Source organism: Tamandua tetradactyla, chromosome 8, assembly GCF_023851605.1.
Source record: "Tamandua tetradactyla isolate mTamTet1 chromosome 8, mTamTet1.pri, whole genome shotgun sequence".
Lineage (NCBI taxonomy): Eukaryota > Metazoa > Chordata > Mammalia > Pilosa > Myrmecophagidae > Tamandua > Tamandua tetradactyla.
In genome coordinates, this window is record NC_135334.1 from 65,191,493 (window position 1) to 65,215,712 (window position 24,220).

Below are 24,220 nucleotides of genomic sequence, written 5' to 3' on the forward strand. Positions count from 1 at the left end.
CTCCAGCATAGCAAATTTATAATATCTTCGAGGCCTCTGTAATCTGCACATAGCAGCACAATAGTTTTCTAAATATCCTACACCTTGTTTCCCTTTTATTTGAAATGAGCATTCCTTCCTTAAGTACTTTGGGTCATGAAGGTACAAAGTAGCAGACCTCATGGAGAGAGTTTTTAAAAGGGATGGGAGGGGAGAAAACTAACATTAATTGAGCCCCTCCCATATGCCCAGGGCTTTATTTCCATAGATCTCTCTCTTTTAATCCTTTCCATAACTGGTGAGGTAGGTGTCACCATTTCCGTTTTACAGATAGGAAGAGTGAGGTTGGGTGAGGGCAGTGGCATAGCCTTAGTTCATACAGCTACCGTGCGGTAGGGCTGGGGCAGGATTTCCTCCGTCTCTCTCCAAAATCCTTGCAATTTGCCAGCCACCAATCTGTCTCTCCCATCCTGTAAAAATGCCCTTTACTTGGTAATGTGTTGGCGATCACGATCCAGACGTATGAAGGACAGAAATCTCTTGGATTCCGTTCACTGCTGTTATTTTTTCAGTGATTATTATCACGACTCAGTGGCTGTTACCATGGTTCGGAGGACGTTGTCCGAGGAAGAGGGCCTTTTGGGGGGCCTCTCCTGTGCCTGAAGAAGGAACTCCAGTTCTCAACTCTTAATTACCTCTAGCTGTACTGCAGCAGCAGCTTCGCGGAGATCGTCTCTGGCAAACTATTGGGAGTGTATAATAACATCGAAGGAACCGGCGGGGAGGGGGGCCGCGGGACCTAGAGAAATCTGGGAGGGGCAAAGGGGAGAGAGTGAGGGGACCACACCACACTGCGGAGAGACGGGGGACAAAGCGGAGGAGGAGTGCGAACAAAAGGTTAGAGGAGTGGAAGTAGAGAAAAGTCCGGGGCAAGGAAGGAGAAAGTTTGAGAAAGGGGGCGAGAGAGAAAGCGAGGAGGGTAAGAGAAAAGAGGAGACCGAGAGAGATACTGAGCAGAGAGAGCGCGGAGATTTCGAGAAAGAAAGGGATATAAAAAGGAGAAAAGATGGAGAGAGAGAAGCGGAGAGAAAGGAGGGAAGGACAGAGCGGAAGATATCGGGGAGAGCAGAGACTGGGGTGAGCTGAGAGGCCAGTAGGGTGGTGCAGGGAGAGCCGCGCACACCTGAGTGGCGCCCCCCGGCGCCGTGGTGCGGCCCTGCTCCCAGCGCCTGTGCGCCGCTAGGATTGGATCCCGCCTCCCATTCATGTAACCTGCGTGTGCGTGTGAGTGTGTGTGCGCATCTCTCTCGCTCGCCCTCTCTGTCTGTGTGTAAGAGAGCGAGGGTGGGGGACGGAGGCAGGCAGGCGAGCAGACAGGGAGGGGAAGAAGAGGAGGGAAGCTATTAAACACACACACGCGCGCGCGCGCGCGCGCACACACACACACACACACACACACACACACACACACCCGCCCCAACCGCCCAGAAGCCTCGGGATTGCAGCTGTTTCATGTGGGGCAGCAGTATTGGCAGGGACGCCGGCCGGGAGCGGCCGGGAGCGGGAGCCCGGCGTACGCGCGCGTCTAAAGGCTCGCTGGGGCTCTGCTCCGCGCGGGAGCTATTGTTGGTTTCGCTGGAACTGAGCGCAGAACCGGGACCTGCTCTTTCCCGGGCGTCCCGCTCAGGATTGCGGAGCCGAGGAGCCGTGAAGCCGAGAACAAGAGGAGCCACCGGCGCGGCGCCTTGCCTCTCTGCCGCCCTCCTTCCCGCTTTCCCGGAGGTGGCAGCCTGCAGCAACGGTAAGGCGGCATGATCCGCTCTACGAAAAAGCGCCTGTGGGACCGCGGCAGCGCCTCTCCGTTCCCCTCGCCCCTCGGTGCTCGCTGGCCGGCGCAGGTTCGGGGCAGCTAGTGTGGACGCCGAGGGCTCTAGCAGACGCTCGCCTGACCCGTTGGCCCACACCAGGGAGGGAAGGAAGGAAGGCTGGGGCGCGGGGGTTGCCGCCGAGGCGAGCCAGCCCGGAGCCCCAAGCCTCAGCCGCCGCAGCCCCCGGAGCCTGGGAGTAAGGGCTGGGGAGGGCAGGGAGGTGGGCGCGGAGCCTGGGACTCGGGACGGCGAGTGGGAGGGAATCGGCGCGCCCGGGGTTAGTCTGTCTCGCCGGGCCTCCCTTGCCAGTCCCGGCACCCGCAGCCCCTCTGCAGACCCACCCGCCCGCCCCAGGCCTCTGGCGGGCGCTGGAGGTGCCCGCGAGGCGGCGCCGGGCTCCAGCGGCTGCGGCTCGCCCTGCTTGGGTGATTGCCGGCTACCGTGGCACCACGCGTGCCACGGCTGGAGCCAAGAACCCGGGGAGGCTACCCCAGCTCCGCGCCCTCGGCAGCCCGCACAGCGCTTGCCTCTTCGCCGGCTCCCAGCCGCAGTTTTGACGTTTGCCTCTGAGCAAGTTGAGGATGCAGCCGCCGTGTGGACTCTGAGTTGTGAGTGTGACTAACTCGTACCCTACCCAACAACCCCTCAGCCAGCCAAGCCTTGGGAAGTGTGCTCTGGGTCGAAACATGATCCCCGAGCTCCGTAGTCATTTGCCTCGCAATTTAAGTATGCTGTCTTTACGTTGGAGGGGCAGACGGGAGAAGGTGGTGGCGCGGAGACTGTATGAGTGTGTGTGTGTGTGTGTGTGTGTGTGTGTTCGCAACCGGTGAATACACCGTCAACTATTTGGGGGTGGGGGGTAGGGAGGGAGGATTCAACGTGTGAGTCCTCCCTGGCGGGGCAGTAGGCTGGGTGGGCTTCTCTGGCTTTTTGCCCTTCTCTTAGCCCGCCCCCGCCTCAGCAAGGCTGGAAAGTACTGGAAATTCAACTGCGTGGTCTCTAACTTTGGAAATTGGCTCCCCTTTCTGGGCGAGACGTTAAGGAGATTTGTGCACCCGGGTCCATGTGGACCAGGGGATTATTACTTAGTAGGGTGCGGAGCCCCCATCAGAACGCGCCAGTCCGCGGTTGCGTCCCTAGCCTCCTTCCCCCAACCCCCAGCCGAAGCTACGTTTGTTTTGAGATGCAGTTATCCGTGAGCCTCCAGCGCAGTGAAAGGGGAGCAGTGAGGCGCCAGATCTTGCGCGAACACTTGGTGTTTGACTAGCACACGAGATCGCCCTTCTGCTTTGGAGAAGGTGGTAGTGGGGCAGGCTCGGGATCTGGAGCACCAGGGAGCGAGGTCCACGTGCTGAGCTGTGCGGCCCGGCACCCAGCGAGCTCTGCCGCACGGCATCGCGGAAAATTATATAAGCTCCTCTGTGCTTACCCGGAACGCGATGCGGGCACTGCGTTCGCGGAAGACAAGCCTGAAAGTTCGCCTGTTTGGGGAATGTAAGTACTGGGGCGCTCCCACCCTGGGGCCGGAGACCAGGGAGATGCCTCTCACCACGGCGCCCACTTCTGTGATGGGCTTTGGTTGCTGATGCTGCTGTCCCCAAAGAACCGGTTCCCTAGGCAGGGACTGGGTGGGGAAATCCGGGTTTTATCCGAGAGGAGGAGCGGGTCAGCGCTAAGGATTTACCGGGTCTTCAAAGCCCCAAGACTTCCAGGGAACGCCGTTTTATGAAACTGACTTTGGGTCCTGGAGACACCCAAAGTCGTTCTTTCAGCCTTTCCAGACACTTGGCGCGCGCGCACACACAGGCTTTCACACCTAGTGCCCTTCACGTGTTCAGGACCCCCTCAGATATGCCCAGGCATCCCAGCCATCCAGACCTACCCGGGAGTGAGGGGTGCAAGGGAGAGTGCTAGCCTCTGCCTAGGGTAGCCACCGTTATTCCTCTATTTCTGGGTTCCCGGACTAGCCTGGTGCTAGTGGAGATGAGAGGGGACGGGTGCCGGGCATGGCTTCTGTCCTGGCACTTCTCCCCTCCGCCGACAGCAGTTTGCTTCTGTTGGGTTTATTTTCTTCGTCTCGCTGCTTCCCTTAGCCGCAGCAGCCTGTAGCACGTTGATTGGCGTTGACAGAGAAACCACAGTAGTAGGGTATTTTAGTCTTGTTTTTCGCCCGTAGAGGGATAAACCACCCCAGGCCTGTCGGTGCCCTACGGAACGCTGAAATCTGGTGTAGAATGGCCTTGACCGCTCCCCACCCGCGCTCTGTGGGTTGTGGTTGGGACTGTTTTGTTTTTGCAGCGTTCCAGAATCCTGAAACCCCGAATCCCCTCCCCCTGAAATCCCGGTTCTGTCTGAGTCTGTTCCGCGCTGTAAAATAAATCCGCCCTCGCGCAGACCTGTGGGGCCGTTCGGATTTCCTGCCGCTGCCATGACCCTTAACAATGCGATTGCAAAGCCAGTGCTCGGCTGGGAAAAATCCCAGGGGCCGGCCGGCCGCGCCTGGACCCTGTTGAACGCGTCTTTAGATCCGCTGCGGGGGGTTCGAGCTCCGCGGTAGGGGACGGGGAGGAGGTGGAGGCCCGGCAGGGGCAAGGTGGGCGCCCCTGGTGGGGGAGGAGAGGCGGGTTCGAGCCCCCGGCTGGGCGGAAATCGGGTCGGGACTGGGCGGCCGTGGTGGGGAGGGGCCTGGGCTTCGCTGCAACCTGTTTCCCGGCACAGAGCGCCGCGCATCCCGGCTCGGCCGGCCCGGCGCTCTCCTGCTCCTCGCCGGCCTCTGGTCGGCTCTCAGGGTCCCGGGGCGGCTTCGCAGTCCCCGCCCCCCTCCTCCTGGGCCGCGGTCCCCTAGTGCTCTCCGCCGGCGCCTGCGGGGCGTCTCGGCTTTGGACTCCAACCCTGGTCCCAGTCGCCGTCCTCGCGGAGTTGGGCAGTCGGGTGGGCGGGGCCTCGGGCGGGAAACCCCGGCGAGCGGGCCGCGTTCGGGCCACGCTCCAGCCCCCGCGCCTAGCCGCGCCTCCGCTCCCCGATGCCCGGCCGTGCCGGGCGGGCCCAGCCACCCCTGGTGCCGGCCGCGCGTTCCTGACCCCTTGCCGCCTAGCTTTGACCCCAGGCGTCCACATGGCCAAAGTTTTGAGAAATGTTTTCACAGGTGGTGGCGAGGGGGAGCTCGTTTCGTGCCTGTGTACGTGTGTTTTGGGGGAGCGCAGGTTTGCCTTGAAGCCACACGTCGTGCAAAACCGAGGGTTCCTTTTTTCTAGGGGTTATGAGGGAATGATGAGAAAGAATCCGTTTCCCGGTGAGGGTGATGACGGGAAGATCGTCGGCCTTCGTGGAATTGGACCTCTGGGAGCTGATTTCTTGACGGGTGGGGGATGAGTGTCTCCACCCAGGGGCGCCTTGCGTACACTTGGCCCTTGTGAATGTTTGGGGAGGTGACTGTCCCCAGATTCTTTGGGCAGGACACAGATGTCGGCGTGGTTTTAGGGAGCTGAGTCAGGAAAGGTTCTATTCCCAGCATGTGTCTTCAAGGGGGGGCGGGGGGAAGGAATCACCATCTGAGGTGGGAAGGTGTCAGGGATGGAGAGGTTCGATTCGCTGGAGAGGTTTCTGGGATTCTTTGTGCTAGCATCACACTCTCATCAAGGCCTCTCTTTGAGAGTGAGGCCACAATGCCTGTAAAACCACTGTAATGGACTGGGGGGGTGGGCAGACGGGTCATCCTTGTTCATTGCGTCTCCCAGGGCAGGACCCAGTACTCAGCATGAAAAAGAACCATAGGCGACAGACAGTTTTACAGTGAATGGACTCTTCCAGAATATGAGGTAGAGAATTCTCTGTAAAGCACATGTTCCAGTAGAAAGCTGGGTATTGTTCTAGTGGGCAGTTTGAGTTCCCCAGAATTCTTCCTCGGACAGAATCTGATTCTGTGGTGTCATCTCACCTTTTCTGGTTTTGTGGCAGTAAATTAACAGGATGAAGCTTTAATCTCTTAACTTTTTGGGTTAATCATGGCTGTGTGGTCTTAGGCAAATTATCTTTGGGCCCCAGTTCCCTCACCTGTAAAATGGGGATGACATTGCCTACTTTACAAAATTGTAAGGATTAAAGTCCATTAAACCTCTGGCACACTTTTGCCTCCTTCATCCCTTTTATTGCATTTGTTGGGTGGGGGTTGGGGGGGGAATCAAGAGCCCAAAAAGAACCAGCAGCATTGCATCCAAACTCTATTTAAAACCTGCTGAAATGCTTGAGACAAAAATAACTCTCTTTTCTTAGAAAAGTCATTTCCAGTTTTGTTAGAATTTCTGCTTCATCGGGTCCCTTTTTCTGACAGAATTACATCCTCATGCAGATTGGCATGTTACATAACTTGGTATTTCCAGATCTAAAGTTACAAATATGGCAAGGAAGGGGATTAGGAATTTAGGATAAAGATTGATGGCAATGCAAGCAAGGGGCTAAATGCAAGATGCCGGTTCACATTCTTTAACTGTGATAGGGATTGAAGGAAAATGAATTTGATAACCATAGAGCAGTGCAAATCCTTACCAGGATACTCAGCTGTCTGTCTCTTCCCAACAGCTACTCTGCCCCACCTCCAAGCTTTCTGTAGTTCCCATCCCAGTATATTCTCCTACATCCATAAATCTAAAAAGTAAAACAATGGAACAATGGGATTTAAATCACTTCCTTGCAGACTTGATTCCAAGAGCCTGGCAGGATAAATCAACTTCCATTTCAGATCTAAGGGGCCGATTTTTACCTGCCTTCTTACATGGTTTATCAGCCTGGTTTATTGTAACTGAAAGCTGATTTGTTCCATCTTTGCTTTGCACTGACAGACTGTTCTTGGAGCCACTTTGAAAATAGCTCACGCCCCATTTCCCAGGGAACCAAGTAAACATGTATCTCTGAACTTAATTTTCTATAAGGAGACTTCTAATTGAAGGGTTTAAATATATATGCTTATGCATATGTTTGCTCTGTGGGTTATATATTTATACTTTCAACAGATTAACTTATTGTCTTTATTCTTGTAATGGTGATCCAACCCTATTTTGATATGGTATACTTTAACCGATTCCCAGTTTTTTAAAAAAATTCTTTCTTATTCTAGTTATCATCATCATCATCATCATCATTTTTAATACATCAAAGCTGTATTAAACCATCCTTATTATATATATTGTGCAATTTTATATTTCTTTAAGATAGATTCCTGGAAAGTAGAATTGTAGGGTCTCAGGCATATATCATGCTAAGGCTGCTGTTATGTAGTAAAAGGAGCAGGTAAATTGTGATTTCTGCTTCATCTTTTTAACTAGAATATGACTTTATTTTGCAGTACTTTGCAGGATTGGGAGCTGAGGTGGTAGAGAGGTAGGGGTGACAGTCAAACTTCAAGCATGGCATTTGCATAACTTTGAGCTGTTCTGCTGAACTGATAGCCAAATCCTTTTTCCAAGAACATTTTTCTTCCTTAGCTGTCTTCGAATCATCACTTTCTGTAGTGCTTCAGCCAGCAGTGGAGTTGAAATATGTAAATATGTTCCTCAGCATTGTAGGTGGGGTTGGCTTCATGGGGAATGACAAACAGTTCCTGAGAGAAGTGCCTATGTGTTCAGCTGTTTGCCAAAGTGGTGGATTTGCCCCTTTTTCCTTTTTCTCTTGATTCACTGGCCAAGGAAATCGCGTAAGGCCTATCCCTACCTGCTGCATGATATTTTACTGGGAGAATCAACCCACTGAGTCTCTTTGAGGTCCCCAGGCACAGTAAATGAATAAATGACATGCCATACTCACTGTTTCCAAAGTGGGAGTAGTTGACCATCTCCTTGCACACTTGCACGGTGCAGTTCAATCAGAGGGTGTGTCAGTCTCGCTCCTCCACCACTTTCGGTGACCCAGAAAAGATTTGTTCCTTGTGGCTAGATGACTTGTCTCAATTTGACAAAGAATTCAGTGGAACCAATAGGAGAAATACAGACTCCTCTCTTTCCAAGGTATCCCCATACTCGGCAGGAGAAAACAGGAATTCCTTTAGATCAGGTAGAGAGGTCATCTCAGGGTTGTTCAACGGTGTTGTCACCAAAGGAGGAAACCGGCTCTGCTGGTCACAGATTCTGAATTCAAACAAGTGTTTAGAGGCTGCCTTTGATACTTACACCACTCTAGTTTCACTAGGGAAGGTGAGAGAACGTTTTTGTCCTTTGTCAATGTTCCTAACATCGAATCAGAGCTTTTCTTTCATTTGAAAAACAAAAAGGAAACAGGACATAAATGAAGCAGGATCTCAAAGGCAGTTGTGCAGTGTCCCCTGATCTCTTTCCCCTTGAATCCTGCTTTTGCTTTGTGGGATAGTAGTATTGGAGCCTCAGCTTGCAGTGGGGAAGGGTATTAGATATAATCCTCAAGAACACTGGTTTTAAGAATATTTTTCTCTTAAAGAGTGATTTTTCTTGCTGTGGAGTTACTGCTGATTTCTAAAAGTCAGGTCTTAAAACCCTTGAAAATCCAGAAAAAGGATTGCAGCTAATACATTTATGGCTTTGGGTAAAATACTTGCTCATTCAGGAGATCAATTTCCCTCTATGGGAGAGGAGAGTGAATTCCAAGTTTTGTAAGCTAGTGCTTCTCAAACCTGAGCAACTCACACACAAATCACCTGGGGATCTTGCTAAAATGCAGATTCTGATTCAGTAGGTCTGAGCTAGAGCCTAAGCTTCTGTGTTTCTAACCAGCTCCCAGGTATTGCCACGCTGTTGGACCACGGAGCATACTTGAAGTAGCAACATTTCAACCTACCTCCTGCTATGTTATTTCAGAAAGTAATAATGATGACCACAGGACATCAACAGGAGCTGTCTTATAATTGTAGAATGGTACAATGAAAAAAGCAGAGATTCCAAGGGTGTGTCCATCCTTTCCCTTTTGAGTCTGAGAATTGGTATCTTCATTTCTGCAGAGAGATGGGGGCAGATTGTCAATCCACTTGTCTCGTGGTGGTCGAGAGGGTGGAAGAATGGGCTGGGAACAGAACGGACAGGTACAGAATGCCTTCCTCATTTGAGACCTTGCATTTGTTTGCTTCTTATGCCTGTTTTACCAGGTGGCTATTGTTCTTCCTATGCTCTGGATGAGGGAACTGAGGTTGAGAAAGGTAAAGTCATTTGCCCAGTGTCACACAGCTAGGGCTGACATTTGACCATCGACCTCTCTGGTTCCCAAGCCCTTGCACTTACCAGAATTACAACTTTGTAACTTTCTAGAACACCATGTAATTAAAACTGAGTGCTTAGCAAAGTGTTTTTCTTTAGAGGTTTTTTACTGGGCCTGCTTTGAGAGTAGATCAAGACATTTAAAAATTTGCATCATTATCATGCAAGCAATTAAACTGCTTAAGAGCTTAAAAGCAATTTGTTCAAGTTGGTTAAATACCCGCCCTCCCCAATCTTGTTTATATTATTAATTTATTCATCAAAGTGTGACATCAAAACCATTGCGAAGGTAAATTTCAGTATCGTCTGACTGGTGGAAACTTGGGAATGAAAGGAGTTTGCTTTGATGATGAGGTCCGCAGTGACAGGCTGAGATCAGGGTGAGTCAGAGAAACCAGCTTTTTACTAAATAAGCCCAGCCCTGCTTTGGCCTCTGGATGAGAAATTGGTCATTTTAACGTTTTATTAACATGCAGTTATTCTGAGAACCAGCCAGCAATGCCGCTCTTTGCAAACACTAATTAGCTGATCCTCATATCAACCACACATGGCAGATAAATAGCATTAACCCTGCATTTGAGAGAACAAAGGGACACACCAAAATGAGAAAAGAAGAGGCAAACTCCTGCCTCAGAAAAAGTATGGCAGAGGTAGGTAGAATTAGATTACTTGAATTTATCATTTAACAAACATTTATTGGGTGATGTGCTAGATATCATAAAGCCTTTATGTGCAATACAAAGCCCCAAGACACACTGTAAATTAAATTTAATTAAAATTAAATTAATAATTCAATTCCTCAGTTGCATGTAGAGCCACATTTCAAGTGCTCGCCGGCCAGATGTAGATGATGCCTACTGTATTGGACAACTTTGAAAAAGAACATTTCTCAGCCCCTCAAGTTCTGTTGGGTTGTTCTAGAAGCTTGGGATAATCAGAGAATAATACAAAGACCTCTGCCCTCATGAGACCTTGTACAGGTGTCATGTAAAAGCCCTAAAGCAATGAATGGCACATGGCAACCACTATATAACTCAAGCTGGGCAAAGTGCTCTGGTGTCATGGTTAATCCATTAGGTACCCAACTCCTGGAGCTAAGGAATTTAAGTTCAAATTCCAGTTCTGCCACGTTCTGGTTATCTGACTCGATGCAGGTTATTTAAACACTCTTTGCAGATTCATGCTGTTTTCACTTCTCTTATTAGCCAAGATTATTTTTAAGACAATGTTGGATCCTGCAAAGAGTGTTGGGAGACAGGTATTTTCTTTAACTGCTGGTGGAAATGCAAATTAATACACCCTTTTAGGAAAGCAGTTTGGCAGTAACCAGTAGTCCTAAAAACAGTTATTCCCTTTAGTCCAGCATTCCAATTCTAGGAATCTGGCCAAAGGAAATAATCAGAGATAGGCAGAAAAGATTTGAGAACCAAAGTGTTCATCGCAGTGTTATTTATTATAGTGAAAAACAATGGCAAATACTTGTTTTGAATAAAGGTGTGGCATAGGCGAACACTGTAATATTATATAGATATTAAATGTTGTTTCTGAAAATGTGTTTTTGTACAATGGGAAAATGCCACAATAAAAGTATGTTTTAAAAGGTATATACTAAACACTATACTATTAAATACCAAATATGTTTAAAAGTAGACATTTATTGAAGCCTGATAAAAAGAATATTAAGTATTAAGAGCAGTGTCCTGTGAATTAATGGAATTTTTGGTGATTTGTGGAGGTATGTTTTGGCTTTTGCGTTATTAAGTTTTGTGTTTTATTTCGTTTTACTTTTTGTTGTTTAACTAACAACTTAAAATGATCAGCACCTGCGTGTCCCACCAGGGCCCCAGGCTCTCCCTGCTACATGTGTGATCAGAGACTCACAGCTGCTCCTAACCTGTCTTTCCTAGCAAGCCTGAAATTTCTGGATTATTCATTTCTAGTGTTTGCCTTCAGACCAGGGAATACTTCCTATTGTCTAACCTTAATTCCTCTTTCTGGCCATTTAAGTCCGCTTTCTACTTGTGCTCTGAGCAGCACAGGGTATTAAGAAGAATATCAGCTTTGGAGCCTGAAAGAATAGGGTTCAGATACGGCCCTCATTACCTCCTTGCCATGTGATCTAGGGCAAGGCTTCTGTGCCTCAGTGCCCTCATCTATAAAATTGGGACCGCGATAGAAGCTGTTTTGTACCACATGGCTGTGAGGATTGAGTGTTCACTTCAACATCTGGTACCTACAGGTAAATAAAGATGCAAATGATTCCAGTGCCTGGCATGTGGCACCATCTAGAATGCCCTCTCATTTATTCCTTGAGATAGCTCACTTGAGATAGCTCACTTTCCAGACAAGGAGGTGGAGGATTCACATGGAAGTGCTGTGACCCCCGTCCCGAGGCTTGTAAATGGCAGAGCTGGGACTGAAACTGATGTCTACCTCACTCCGGGTCTTGGGTGTTCTCTTGTTTAGATGTAGATGCTCAAATATCCACTGGGCCATTGTATTTTGTTTATTGGTTTTCCTGGCATACACTTCACTGTAATGTTGGGTAAATCCACTCTACGTTTCCCAGGCTTGCTGCTTGTCCCTCTCGAGGAATAAATAAACTGGACATTCCTTTTATTTGCAGGTTGAAATGACTAGAACAAAAGCTTCCTGAATGAAGGAAGCAGTCCTGTGCTGCTAAGAGGCAGCGGTGGTGAGGCCTAGCCGCGAGCCGTGTTCTGGGAAGTTCCAGGACCACTTTTTGTCATCTTGAAATGTCTCCTCTCAATCCTTCAAACCTCTTGGCAGCTTGAAAGAGGTGCTAGATTTGGAGCTGGCCGCAGTTCCCAGTTCTTACTTTTTCTGTCTCTGAGGTTTTGGAGGAATAACCTAATGTCACCAAGCTTAGCTTCCTTATCCATAAAATGGGGATAATGATGAGTATTTGGCAAGATTGTTTGTAGGATTATCATGAAAGAATGTTTGTGATAGTTTCATGCGTCGCTGTCATTGTGAATCAGCATCATTATTTCCAAAGACTAAAAAGTACTTTATTGAGGTACAGGTAAATCATGGGGTTCCTTTTTCTCTACTACTGCTGGTTCTGGTTGTCCCATATGTATACTTCAGTTTAGTAAAGTACTTTCTAAGGCCATGTCGAAAACAGTGGAAAAATGCCAACAGATTTTGGGTTGAATTCTCTGCCACTCTGTAGCAGTATGAATTCAAGCAAGGTACTTAGTTTATATGAGCCTCCGTAATTTTCTCATTCACAAAATGGAAAATAGAAGTCTCCCCCTCAAAGAACTATGTAGGGTCATGAAGTAACTTATATAGCACTTAATCAGTATCCTTCATGTAAAGGGCAGCCCTTGGCATTGCTGCTTTTTCTATTATCTCCCTGGCTGTGGATTTTCTGATCCTCTGATTCTTGCTTCCATAATCCTGACTGAACTGTTCATTGGTGGGCATGTGAGAGTGTGTGTCTGTGTGTGTGAAAAGGGCCTGAAGGAGCGTACTCCAGGTTTTTGCAGGTTCGACTGTGAGAGTACTCCTGGCACCTCAGCCTTCTGAACGTGGAGGTGGCTATAGAAGTGGAAAAAATAAAAGGACTCTAGATTTAGACCAGGAGATCTTGTTTCTGATTTTAGGTCTGTCTCCTCTTTGCCTCCCTGCACCAGCTTGCTCATCTAACAAACAAGAATAATAATTCTATCTGCCTCTCTTAGCTGCTGTTAGGCACTGGATTTAAAATTCGAGCATGGTGGATCTCAGTCCTGGCTTAGAATCATCTGGGGAGCTTTTGCTAAAAAGCTTTTGCTAAAGACCAGGGCCCTGGCCCCAGGCCAGAGTGTGCTACCACTTCTCTGGGGTAGTACCAAAGGATCAGAACCTTATAAAACTCCCCAGGTGATTCTAAGGTGCAGCCAGGGTTGAGAAATGAAGGATTGAATAGAGCCTCATTTAATGTTAGTTCATTCCCTTCTTCAGAGAAGCATCAAGGAATTGCATATTGAGTTATTTGTGTATGAGGTGAGTGACCCAATTTATTTGAGTCATGTGACTATGTTTATGGTACTAAAGGTTTTTCCACCCCACCCTCCACCTTCCCAGTCTAACACTATGGGGCACCTCTATTGAAGAAGTATCTTCTCACTCATCCTATCCTTTGCTAGTTTTAACACAGCTGCATTCACAGGGCTGGAAAAGGCCAGGTCCTTGCTTGGTGATGTAGTGATATGCCTTTGACCTAGTTTTGCTCCTTTTATGCTCACTTCTGGGCTGAGCACCATTAACCATTCATGGACAATCCTCTTATGCAGTCAGTGAGGCCTCAGGATTCCCCAGGTAGAAGAGGGAATGCCTGATTGTTGCCAGCATCCTATAAAATGCTCATCAGCTGGTATGGTTTTCCAGGGTCTGTGCCAGAGATTGACAGTGCCCAAGGGCCTGGAGGCTCTACACATGTGGATGTGTAGAGAAGCTTTAGAGAATTGATATTTGGTTGAAAAATTCTCCTAGTTGGCCCTTTTTTCCCCTTCAGATGCCTTCATACCTACCTCTGGAGCAGGCAGGGCTTTCCAAATCTAATGTGCATAGGCACAGCCCTGGGGAGTTATTAAAATGAAAGCTCTGATTCATTCGGTGGAGGGTGGGCCTGAGGTTCTCAGTGTTCCCAGGTCTGCCCTTTGCTTACTTAGAAGGCCCTGAAGCCTTGACCCTCCTTCCTGCTTCTGTTTTCTCCTGATCCTCATCTCCCCAAGTTCAGGACGTACAGATGGAGACCATCACATAGTGAATGGAATCTGCTGGCTTTAACTCCTGGCCGTTATGGTAATGCCACAGAAAGATTCCAATTCCAGGTATTACCTTATATTATTCCCCAAGCTTCTATCGGACCCTCAAACTCACTGAGCCCCTTGGCACATTGTGGAATAAGTAGTGGTTTTTATTATGAGGAAAAATAATACTTTGAAAATTTTAGAACATTTATATTTTATTTGTATTTTTTCTGATTATGACAATAAAATATATAAACAACAGAACATTTGGAATATATAAGATTACCCAGAGAACAAATGGAAACAATCTATAATCTTCCATGCAGAAGTCATGCCTCCCAACATTTTAAGTTTTCTCTCCAGAATTGTTTCTAGAGTCCTATACACACACACAGTTGGAAGCAGATTGTACATACTGTTTTTAAATGCCATTAAATTTTCTCTCCAATATGACTTTTAGTAGTTAAGGATATACCATTATTTATTTAGCTAATTTCTTATTGTTGTTTCCAATTTTTCACCACTGTAAATAACGTTTTCATGGGCTGATCTATTTACTTCCTTTAGCACAATGTCTTTACTTGAAATTGCTAGGTCAAAGATTATGCGGCTTTATAGGACATTTTTAAAAATTTTATTGAGAAATATCCACAGACATACAATCCAGCCACATTATACAATCAGTGGCTCACAATATCATCGTATAGTTGTGTGCTCTTCACCACGATCATTTTTGGGACATTCGCATCACTCTAAGAAAAAGAAATAAAAAGAAAAAAAAAAAGAGTTCATTCATCCTATACCCCTTACCTCTCCCTCTCATTGACCCATGTTATTTCAGTCTACCCAATTTTTACCTTTTTGGGGCTTTTGATATGAATTGCTAAACGGTCATTTGGAAGGCTTGAACCAATTTTAACATTCCCTCCAGTCTGGTAGGTGATAGAGCAGGGAAGTTATCATCATTCTTGTTTTATGGGGGGAGTTGTAGGGATTGCCACTTACCAGGAGCTCCACTGGGGAAGCCCATGACAGGTATACTCCGTCCGCATCTCAGCTCCTGGCCATCACACCGGGTCAGGTGGTCATTACATCCTTACGACTGAACTAGATCCTGTTTAGCTTCCTGGATCTGTGAAGCCACTTGCACTTTTTTTTTTTTTTGTATGCTATATGGCAGGGGTCACATTTCATTTTGTTTCCATGTGAGTATCCTGTTATTGCAGCACCATTTGTTGAATTCTTGTTTCTTTGGTTTTTTGTTTGTTTTGGGAGGAAGTGCAGGGGCCAGGAATGGAACCCAGGTCTCCCTCATGGCAGGCGAGAATTCTACTGCTGAACTACCCTCCTACTGGCAGCAACGTGCACTTTTAACGAGGAGAGGAATGGGGGAAAAAAGGTGCTGACAGAGTCTCACAAATTTAATTCATGTATCCAACTGTCTACTTGCTGTTTCTACTTGAATAGTCTGATAGGCCTCTCAAATGTAACATGCCCAGAGCTGATCTTCCCCGCAAAACCTACCCTACTTCAGTCTTCCCCGCCTGAGCTAATGGCAGCTCCATCCTTTGGATCGCTAAGTTCCCTGCCCTGTTTTTCTGTTCTCACACCTTGTAGCTATAGCCCTCAGGAAATCCTCTCGGCTTTACCTTCACGGCAGCCCCAGAGCGGAACTCCTTGCCACCATCTCCACTGCTTCCACTGTACTGTAAGCCCGCATCTGCCCTCACCTAGATGATTGCAGTAGGCTCCTAACTGGGCTTCCTGCCTCTGCCCTTGCCCTCTTTCAGTTTATCTAAGCACTGCAGCCAGAGTGTGCCTAAGATATAAATCAGGTCATATCAGGCTTCTGCTCAAAACTGCTCAAAAGGGCTCCCCATTTACCTCAGCGTAGAAGCTGAGGTCCTTCCACGGCCTTCCACGTCCTCCTCCACCACCGGATCTGCCCTTTACATCCCGGACTTTATCTCCTGCCCTGCATCCCTCTGCCACCGCACTCCAGCCGTGCCCTCCGTGCCTCCCTGGAGCATCCCACGCACGCTCCTGTCCCAGGGCTGCTCCCTCCGCCTGGATCTGCCCACCTCTAGTCTTGGCTCTGATGTTACTATTCCAACAATCCTGTTGAGGCTATAACTCCTGCTGCCTTGCCCCTAACATTCCTGACCACCTCACCCTATCATCATTTTCTTCTTTCCGTGGTGCTAAGTACTATGTTTTATGATTTTTTTCAAGATCCATCTGGATGCTGTCTTGAGTATAAACTGATGGAGAGTTTGGGTGAAGTGTAGAAAATGCTACACAGTTTTGACTTATTTACCATGCTTATTGACGATTGTTAATATCCACAGGGGCAGGGGTCTTTGTCTGTTTTATTCATTGAGGTAACTCAAGTACCTAGAGCAGTGGCTGGCAATAGGGGGCTGTCAGCAAGCTGGTGGTGAATCTTGTGAGGCGCTTGGCATATGTTATCTCATTTAGTCCCCACAGCAAGCCGAGTGAGATGAGGTCCTGTTATTGCCAAGTTACAGAGGTGCAAAGGGGCTGGGAAAGATTGGGCATCTTACACAAGGTCGCCAGACCAGTAAGTTAGGAAACCAGGGTTCTTACACAAATCCACCTGACTATAAAGCAAATGTTCCTCCCAGGAGCTGTTTATGGATAGCTCATAGAAATGGAAAGGGCAGAACTTTCCCAGCCTACTTTGTGGCCGTGCAAGATATGCGTCATCTTCAGATGTCTCTGGATTTTCAGCCAAAACCTTTTTAAAGAGATGTTTAGCCTCTCTTGACACCTGCCTGCACGGAAGAGTGAAGCCTTGTATTAGGAATTAATCTGGGTTCCTAGAGGGAGAAATTCCTTTTACAACCTATCCCTGAGGATAGAGAGTCATGTGGAACATTCATTTTTGCCCAGAGTTTGGATTGTGGTCTCCAGGCATCAGAGAATGTTTCTAAGGCCTCACATTCAGGCGAGCATGTGTGTGCACATGTATAATTTAACTTTTTGAGTTAAAATGTTGCCATGGTAACTCTCCTGTTGTCACCTCTTTGTCATCATTTGTTTTTGTCACCCATCTCAGTTTCCCATCCCCTTGATAATCATGGAATTAAATTTTCTTGTTCAGAAGTGGACCTCAGAGACAGGTGGGCAGAGGCCATAAAGAGGAGTGTGATGTAGGGAAGTCAGGGAGCCCCTGCCAGTGTGGTGGGAGTCAGGTGTCCCTGTCAGCTAGGACAGTTAGACCGTTTGAACCCCAACTGTGTGCTGAACAGAGTGCCCAGCCAGGCAGGACTTGTTATGCTGCGTTACTAAGGGGACAAGCAATGAAGCCAACAATTAAGGCTTGATCAGCCTGGCTGCAAGTCAGTCCTCTTCTGCCTCACCACCCCAGGGCTCAGGAGAACATCGCTGGGGCTGGATGGAGAGTGCTAGGGGAGCTGGCTTATCCTCAGCTCCAGGGAGAGCATCCCATCAAACATTGGCTTGCCTATGGAGGGAGTGAGCTCCCCATCATGGGAAGAGTTCAAGCAGGAGCTGTTAGTTATTGAGGAGAAATTTCCTGCAGTGAGTGGGAAATTGGACCAGTATCTTCTCTGAAGATTCAGTTACATAATTGCTGGATTCCTTTGGTGGGTTGTGCTCATGTTGGTCCTCAGCACCCTTATTAAAGTGTAATAATTAGTCAATCAAAAAGAAGTTTCTGAGTGAGCTGGACTCTGGACTAGGTGCCATGCAAAACAGAAGAAGAAGAGATTCCCTTCAGACTTCTAGGTAATTGTGAGATACTTAAGAGTGTTAAAAGCAGTAATGAGGGTGGGCCACGGTGGTTCAGCAGGTAAGAGTGCTTGCCTGCCATGCCTGAGGACCCAGGTTCAATTCCCGGTGCCTGCCCATATTTAAAAACAAAAAAGCAGTAATGAGTTTTAAGAGCAAGACTGAGCTCAGTTTCCTTGCTCAAGAGTTTCTTACACTGGTATCATTGCCATTTTGGACTAGCTAATTCTTTGTTGTGGGAGGCAGTCCTGTGCATTGTAGGATATTTAGCAGCATCCCTGGCCTCGATCCACTAGATGCCAGTGCCTCTCCCCACCTCAGTCGTGACAAGCAGAAATGTCTCCAGACTTTGCAAAATGTCCCTGGGAAGGAGGGCAGAATCATTCCTGGTTGGGACCACTGTTCTAGCTGTGTGACCTTCAGCAGGTGACAACCTCTTGGTCTTAGTTCTCTCTTCTTTAATATGAGGATAACAGTACCTGCCTTCAGTATGAAATGTGCTAACACTATTCACGCTTTTAGCACAGAGCCTATCATACTGTAGTCACATTTGAAAAAGACCTGTCTCATGGAGTTGACTAGGGGAGGCAGGGAAGGCTTCAAAAAGAAAACAGTATTTTAGGTCAGACTTGAGAGATGAGAACATGTTTTCCAAAAGGACAAGAATATTCTCATCAGCTATAAAAGAATAAAGTCATGAAGTATGTAACAACATGGATGGACCTTGAGGACGTTATGCGGAGTGAGATTAGCCAGAAACAAAAGGACAAATACTTTATGGTCTCACTGATGTGAACTAATATTAATGAATGAACTTGGAGAATTTCGGTTAAGAACAGAGGCCATGAGGAGATAGAAATATGATAGATATTGGGTGATTGGAGCTGAAGGGATACAGATTGTACAACGGGACTGACTGTAAAGTTCAGAAATAGATAGCACAATACTACCTGATTTTGTCACAATAATGTAAGCACACCGAATGAAGCTGAATGTGAGAATGACAGAGGGAGGAGGGCTGGGGGCACAAATGAAACCAGGAGGAAAGATAGATGATAAAGACTGAGATGGTTTAATATAGGAATGCCTAGAGTGTACAATGACAGTGACTAAATGTACAAATTAAAAAATGTTTTTGCATGAGGAAGAACAAAGGAATGTCAATATTGTAGGGTGTTGAAAATAGATGATAATTCATATTTTAAAACTTTTAACTTATGTGTGAGACTAAAGCAAAAAATATACAGTACAAAATTTGTATTTTGACTAGTGCATTTCCTAATATAACTTATATGGACAGTTTAATTAAGCACCATAACTATGTTGGAACCTTGAATAGCACATGAGATTTTGTAGGTTTGTCCAGAGGGATGCCCTGATAATCCCAGAGTGATTTGAACAGTGAATAAAAATGTATTTGCAAGGTCCCCTTGGTAGAATGGCAAGAAAGGGGGAAAATTCAACTTCCCCATTTGGAGAATTCCTGATATTCTCACAAGCAGTGGGGACAGCCAAATCAATAGGCCGAGCCCTCAATCTTGGGGTTTGTTCCTATGAAACTTATCCCCGCAAAGGATAGACTAAGCCTAAAGAGTCACCCCAGAGAACTTCTGGGAAAAAAAAAGATTATTCTCTTCATTATTGTGCCTCCTCCTTCTTTCTCTCACTTGCTGGTCACTCCATCTTCTCTCCCTGCCAAAGTGTCTCCCCTGAGATCCTCAGCTTCTGGAAGCAGGGTTTGGTTTTGGCTTCACATTTAACTCTCCCAGTGCCTACTGCTTACATGCGTGCATGGACTTGCAGCAACACCAGGAGCAGGCCAGGCCTCTTTCTCTGTCGTGTTAAGTATGGATTAGAAATTTGTTTCCATGCTGCTCCTTTGCAAGAAAAAAAAGAAAAGCACTGTGTAAGCGTTCAGCTGTGGCTTGGATGAGGCCGGAGCTACAAATGCGGCTGAATATTTCATGATGACCTTTTCCTGCCACATGCACTGCTCTTACGGAACGTGTTGAGGGGAAGAGCACAGGCTTGGGAATCAGACCACCTTAGTCTGAACCCTGACTCGTTGGTGGAAACTTAAGGGAAGTCCATTAACTTCCCTGAGCAAGTTTGGGGTTTGCTTTGACGAATAAAGAAAGCAATAAAGGTAGAGGACTCAGCAGAGTGTCTGGTTCATACTAGGTGCTGAGCACATATTAGAACCCCAGTTGGAGTCTTCCTGTTCTCTTCCCAAAATCTGTGCTTTTATGGGCAGCACCTTCTGATGTGGACCAAGGGATGGGATTCTTTGAGGGATTGGGCTTAAACTTAGGCTTTGGGCAGGCTTCCAGCCTTCTTCTTTGAGCCTAAGTTTTGGGGTCAGGCCCAGCATCCTTAGAGAGCTCACTGAGGGGTCCCCTTCAGAAGTCAGGATGTAGAGAATTTTCCTTGCTTCCATGGCCCTTCCGAGCATACTGTCAATTTTAAAATAAGCCAGCCAATCAGAAGACTGGTTTAAAATACAGAGGTGACAAGCTAATGCCTGCCTTGCCTTTGTACAAAGATGAGTAATTAGAAGAGCCGAGATAGAAGCCAGGTAAGGCTCCCATGCCCCATTCCTTGCTGCAGACCCAGGCCCAGCCTCAAGCCAGACCCGTGTTCCTATCCCCCACCCCCTCTGGTTGCTACCAGGAAGCCAAGGTTGCTGTAATGAAGACAAGGGGAGTGTGGTGTTTTGTAACTATTTTTATACCTACATCAGACTTGATGTTAGTGCTTATGAATTATTTAACATTTTTCTTTCTCAGCTGGCCTCTCCAGCGAGTTTCTCTCTTGGAGTGGAGGAAGGGGAGTTGTTATATAGAAAACGATGGAGGCATTCAGGCATTGACTGCAGGGCTTCTACTTTCCTGTTAGGGGAAAAGATTTTTGTTGCGTGCCTGTTATGAGCCATGGGCCTCATATTAAACTTAAGTGGCAGGTATCATTCTCTGTATTTTATAGACAGAAAATGGAGGCTCAGAGAGTCTAAGTGATTTGCCTAAGACAACACAGCAAGAAGGGATGGAGTCAGAATTCAAACGGGCCTCTTTCAGACACCTACACTGCCCTTTACCTCGTGTGTGTGTGTGTGTGTGTGTGTGTGTGCGCGTGTGTGTGTGTGTGTGTGTGTGTGTAGGTACCATTAGCTTTTGGGGCACTGTGTCACATCATCCCCAAACAGTGTGGAGGTAAGTGGAGTTGGGGAAAGAGACCTCAGAACGCTGAGGAATGAAGCAGAAGATGGTTCAACCACCACACAAGGGTGAGGGTAAAACTTGCAGCTTTTAGCCAGGGGTCCATTCAGAGCACTTTGCAGGTTCCCTGAGGTATTTTAACACCACATCTGTCAGTGCCACGTGTAGGGGAGGACCCCCTCCCTCACTGTCCGGCCATCCTCTTTAGTGCAGTATCTGCACCTTGGGCCTCTTTGAAGAGGGGGAGTGATTGGCAGCTCTTAACCACCCCGAACAACGGGAGGGAATGAACTGGCCTCTTATCTTCCACCTCTCATAATTAAAGTCCATCATAGATTTTTAATGGATATTTTGAAAAAGACATCCAGGCTTAAAAGGAATCCTACTGTAGATTGAAATCAAGTCTCCCTGCAGAGGCAGCGTCTCACTAATACCTGTTTTTATTTCAGAGCCAGGGAAGATTACACATTTTCCTTATTCTGTTCTTTTAGCTCCTATTTAATTATTGGTGACCTCAAAATGACTCTCCTCCAAGCATTTTAAGCTCCGCATTCTACCTTGTGTAAAAAGCCTGGTGGAATTATTGTATGAACTCTCTGTCGAAGATAGGCGTCTGAAAATGAGCTGGGGACACTTATTTCAAAAGTGCCCATCATTATGGTTTCAATAAAATTCACTGGAATAAAGCAATTGTTAGTAATGTTAATAACAGGTGTATTTTGATAGGAATGTACTTTATGACTCTATCAAGTGATATCACATTCCCTTAAATTAAGCAATATTTGACATGGGCAAATTCCTTGATATTAAATTTCAGATAGCTGCATGAAATGCTAGGTTCCCCTTCACATGTATGTGTATTAATGCAGCCCAGCTATTTTTTTTTTCCTGGATGACTTAATTTATGAAAACTTGCAGACTCTGTAACGGAATGACATTCCAAGATGGCTTCTTATGTGAAATAATTTGATTTAAAGTTTTATGAGCATTTCAAAAAAACCTGGCCAGTATGTTTTCCAATGCCTCCATTTGTAATTTTGCAAAGAGGAGAGAGAAGGGGTAGTCACACTTTTAAATATCTACCATGTGCCAGCTGCTTTCCGGCACATCATTTAAGGCACACAGAGGCCTTGTAGAGGTTGGTTATCATCCCTGTTTTTACTTATAAAAAAGTGTAGGCTCCAGAAGGTTAGGTAACATCCCTAAGGCTGCAGTGCTGGTAGAATTAGGATTGAACCTGGTTTATCTGATTTGGCATACATGCTTTTACCTCTGCCCCATAGTGGTTCCTGGGACTGAGTTTCAAGCATTTTTTCCCATATTGTGTGTTGTGCTGGGGTGTGTGTGTGTGAGAATGAGAAGAAGGTTTTTTCCAAAGGGGAGGAAAACCCCACAAAAAATTAGTTTGTGCCCAAAGAAGCTTGAGAAATGCCAAATTACAGAGGTTAAACATGTGCTTTCTCTGCAAGAATACTCAGAGCCTTTATTATGCCAATGTGAAATTTTAAGAGAGATAAATAGCATGTAACATGTGAAGCTTTCAACATGAGAGTTTTCAATATGAGAGTTTTATTTAAAAAGTGTTTGCAGAAAGAAAAAAGTTTTCAAGCTTTCAACATGAGAGTTTTATTTAAAAAGTGTTTGCAGAGCATCTCAAAAGAGCAGGCTTCTTTCAAAAAGTCTTTGGGAAACGCTGACTTCAGTGGATTAATGAATATACGAACAAGGTTATTTGTACTGTCACTGCCTTGGAGATGTGGTCAAAGCAGAGAGCCTCCCGGCACAGCCTGTCTTCCTCCTTGAGACCCCACAAGCCTACTTCTCTTGCTGACAGGTTAGTCACTCTGGTGAATGGAGTCCTGTCCTATTCCCATCCTTTCCAACCTATTTTATTGGGAACATCATAGAATTTAAATACAACGAAGAAGGATGTAACACTTTTTGTATGTTAATTAATCAGGCGAGAAAGCCTTTACCTTATATTTAGGAAGGATTTGCATTGTGGAGATTGCTAAATGACAAAGATAAGCTTTTAAGATGTTTGTGGAGCGAGGAGAACACAGTGGTTTGGAATAAAAAATTTTAAATCTGTCTTATTCCGTTAGGAGAACCTAAAGGGTTCTCATTCTTTCTTTTACACACACACACACACACACACACACACACACATACACACACACTATGTATCACATAGGAAGCCTTACACTCACAACTTCCAAACCTTGAATCTGGAAGGGAACTGAGGGATAATTTGGCTCACTTTGCACTAGGCAGCTGGGAAAACTTGAGACCCAGAGAAAGGAAGGACCTTGCCTCAACCCATGAAGCCAGGTCATGGAACATCAGGACAAGGGGTGGAGAGATGGAGGGTGTCAACGTGTCTTGGACTCCATGTTCTTATAAAGAACTTTACTTGTCCTTCATCTTCTCACATCCAACTGAAGAGGTGGGTAGTGTTTTACCTTCTAAGGCTGAGGAATTGAGGCTGGGAAATGTTAAGCAACTTAATTCACAGTCAGTAACTGGCCACTTAGTGGGATTCAAATTCATGGTAAAGTCTGTAGCCCCTGGTGTCGAGTCAGGAATGCGAGTTTCTTGACTGCCAATGTAATTCCACCATCATACCCGCTCCCCAACCCTGATTCATGGGGAAGAACTAGGGATTGACCATATTGCCTTCTAATGAGTTGGGAGGAATAAATCCGTCCTTATGCTCTGGTTGCTGTGGGCAGCATTGAGAACATGGAAGCCCTCCTACCTGTGGGCCGGCAACAGCGCAGCTTCCTAGTTCCCAGCTGCTCAGGTGGTTTATGAGCAGTGGGTGAGTCACAGAGCAGACAAAGGCCACTGACTCAGCACAGAGGGTGGTGCCTTCAGTTCTTGATTCAACTTTGCCATGGCTAGCGGGGGTGGTTTTGGATTCTTTCCTACATGCTTTTTAAAAGTCAGGAAGCTTTTTATCTCCTTGACTGTTTTAGATGTGAATTTGTCTCGGAGTCAGGGAAATGGCTCAGCTGCTGTTAAGAGTTTCTTTCTATCTTAATGCTTCAAACATTTATAAGCTAAGATGTTAAAAATATGGCCTACAATGTGAACAGTCCAGGGGTTTGGCTTCCTTCAGAGGTGATACCTGGAGAGGCCATACATTTAATCAAGTGATGCCACCATTCCTGAACATAAGATTGGGTATCCCCTTGGGAATTTGGAAGTTCAGTCATTCATTTGTTGATTCAATCATTCAGGGGTGTCCAGTTTGCCAGGCACTGTGGTAAGCAAAGTCAGGGAAAGACAACATTTGCCTTCAAGGAGATCAGAGTATGTTGAAAGAAACAGATATGTGGAGAAGTGATTAGAGAGGGGCAAATTTGTACAGGGGAGCATACAAGAAGGTTAGCCACCACTGCATG

At 46.7% G+C, this 24,220-nt stretch overlaps 1 protein-coding gene across 3 annotated transcripts in view; it reads left to right on the forward strand.

The window, feature by feature from the left end:
• The first annotated feature begins 1,531 nt into the window (after positions 1-1,531).
• The window catches only part of TENM4 (teneurin transmembrane protein 4), a 780,788-nt gene continuing 758,099 nt past the window's right edge, over positions 1,532-24,220 (forward strand). The window contains exon 1 of one of the 3 annotated variants that reach the window (XM_077113447.1): positions 1,532-1,780. The gene's annotated coding sequence lies outside the window, so the exon portion shown is untranslated. Of the gene's footprint in view, positions 1,781-2,338; positions 2,456-2,720; positions 3,342-24,220 lie in introns of those variants that run through there. The other 2 variants (XM_077113449.1, XM_077113448.1) reach the window with 2 other exon arrangements.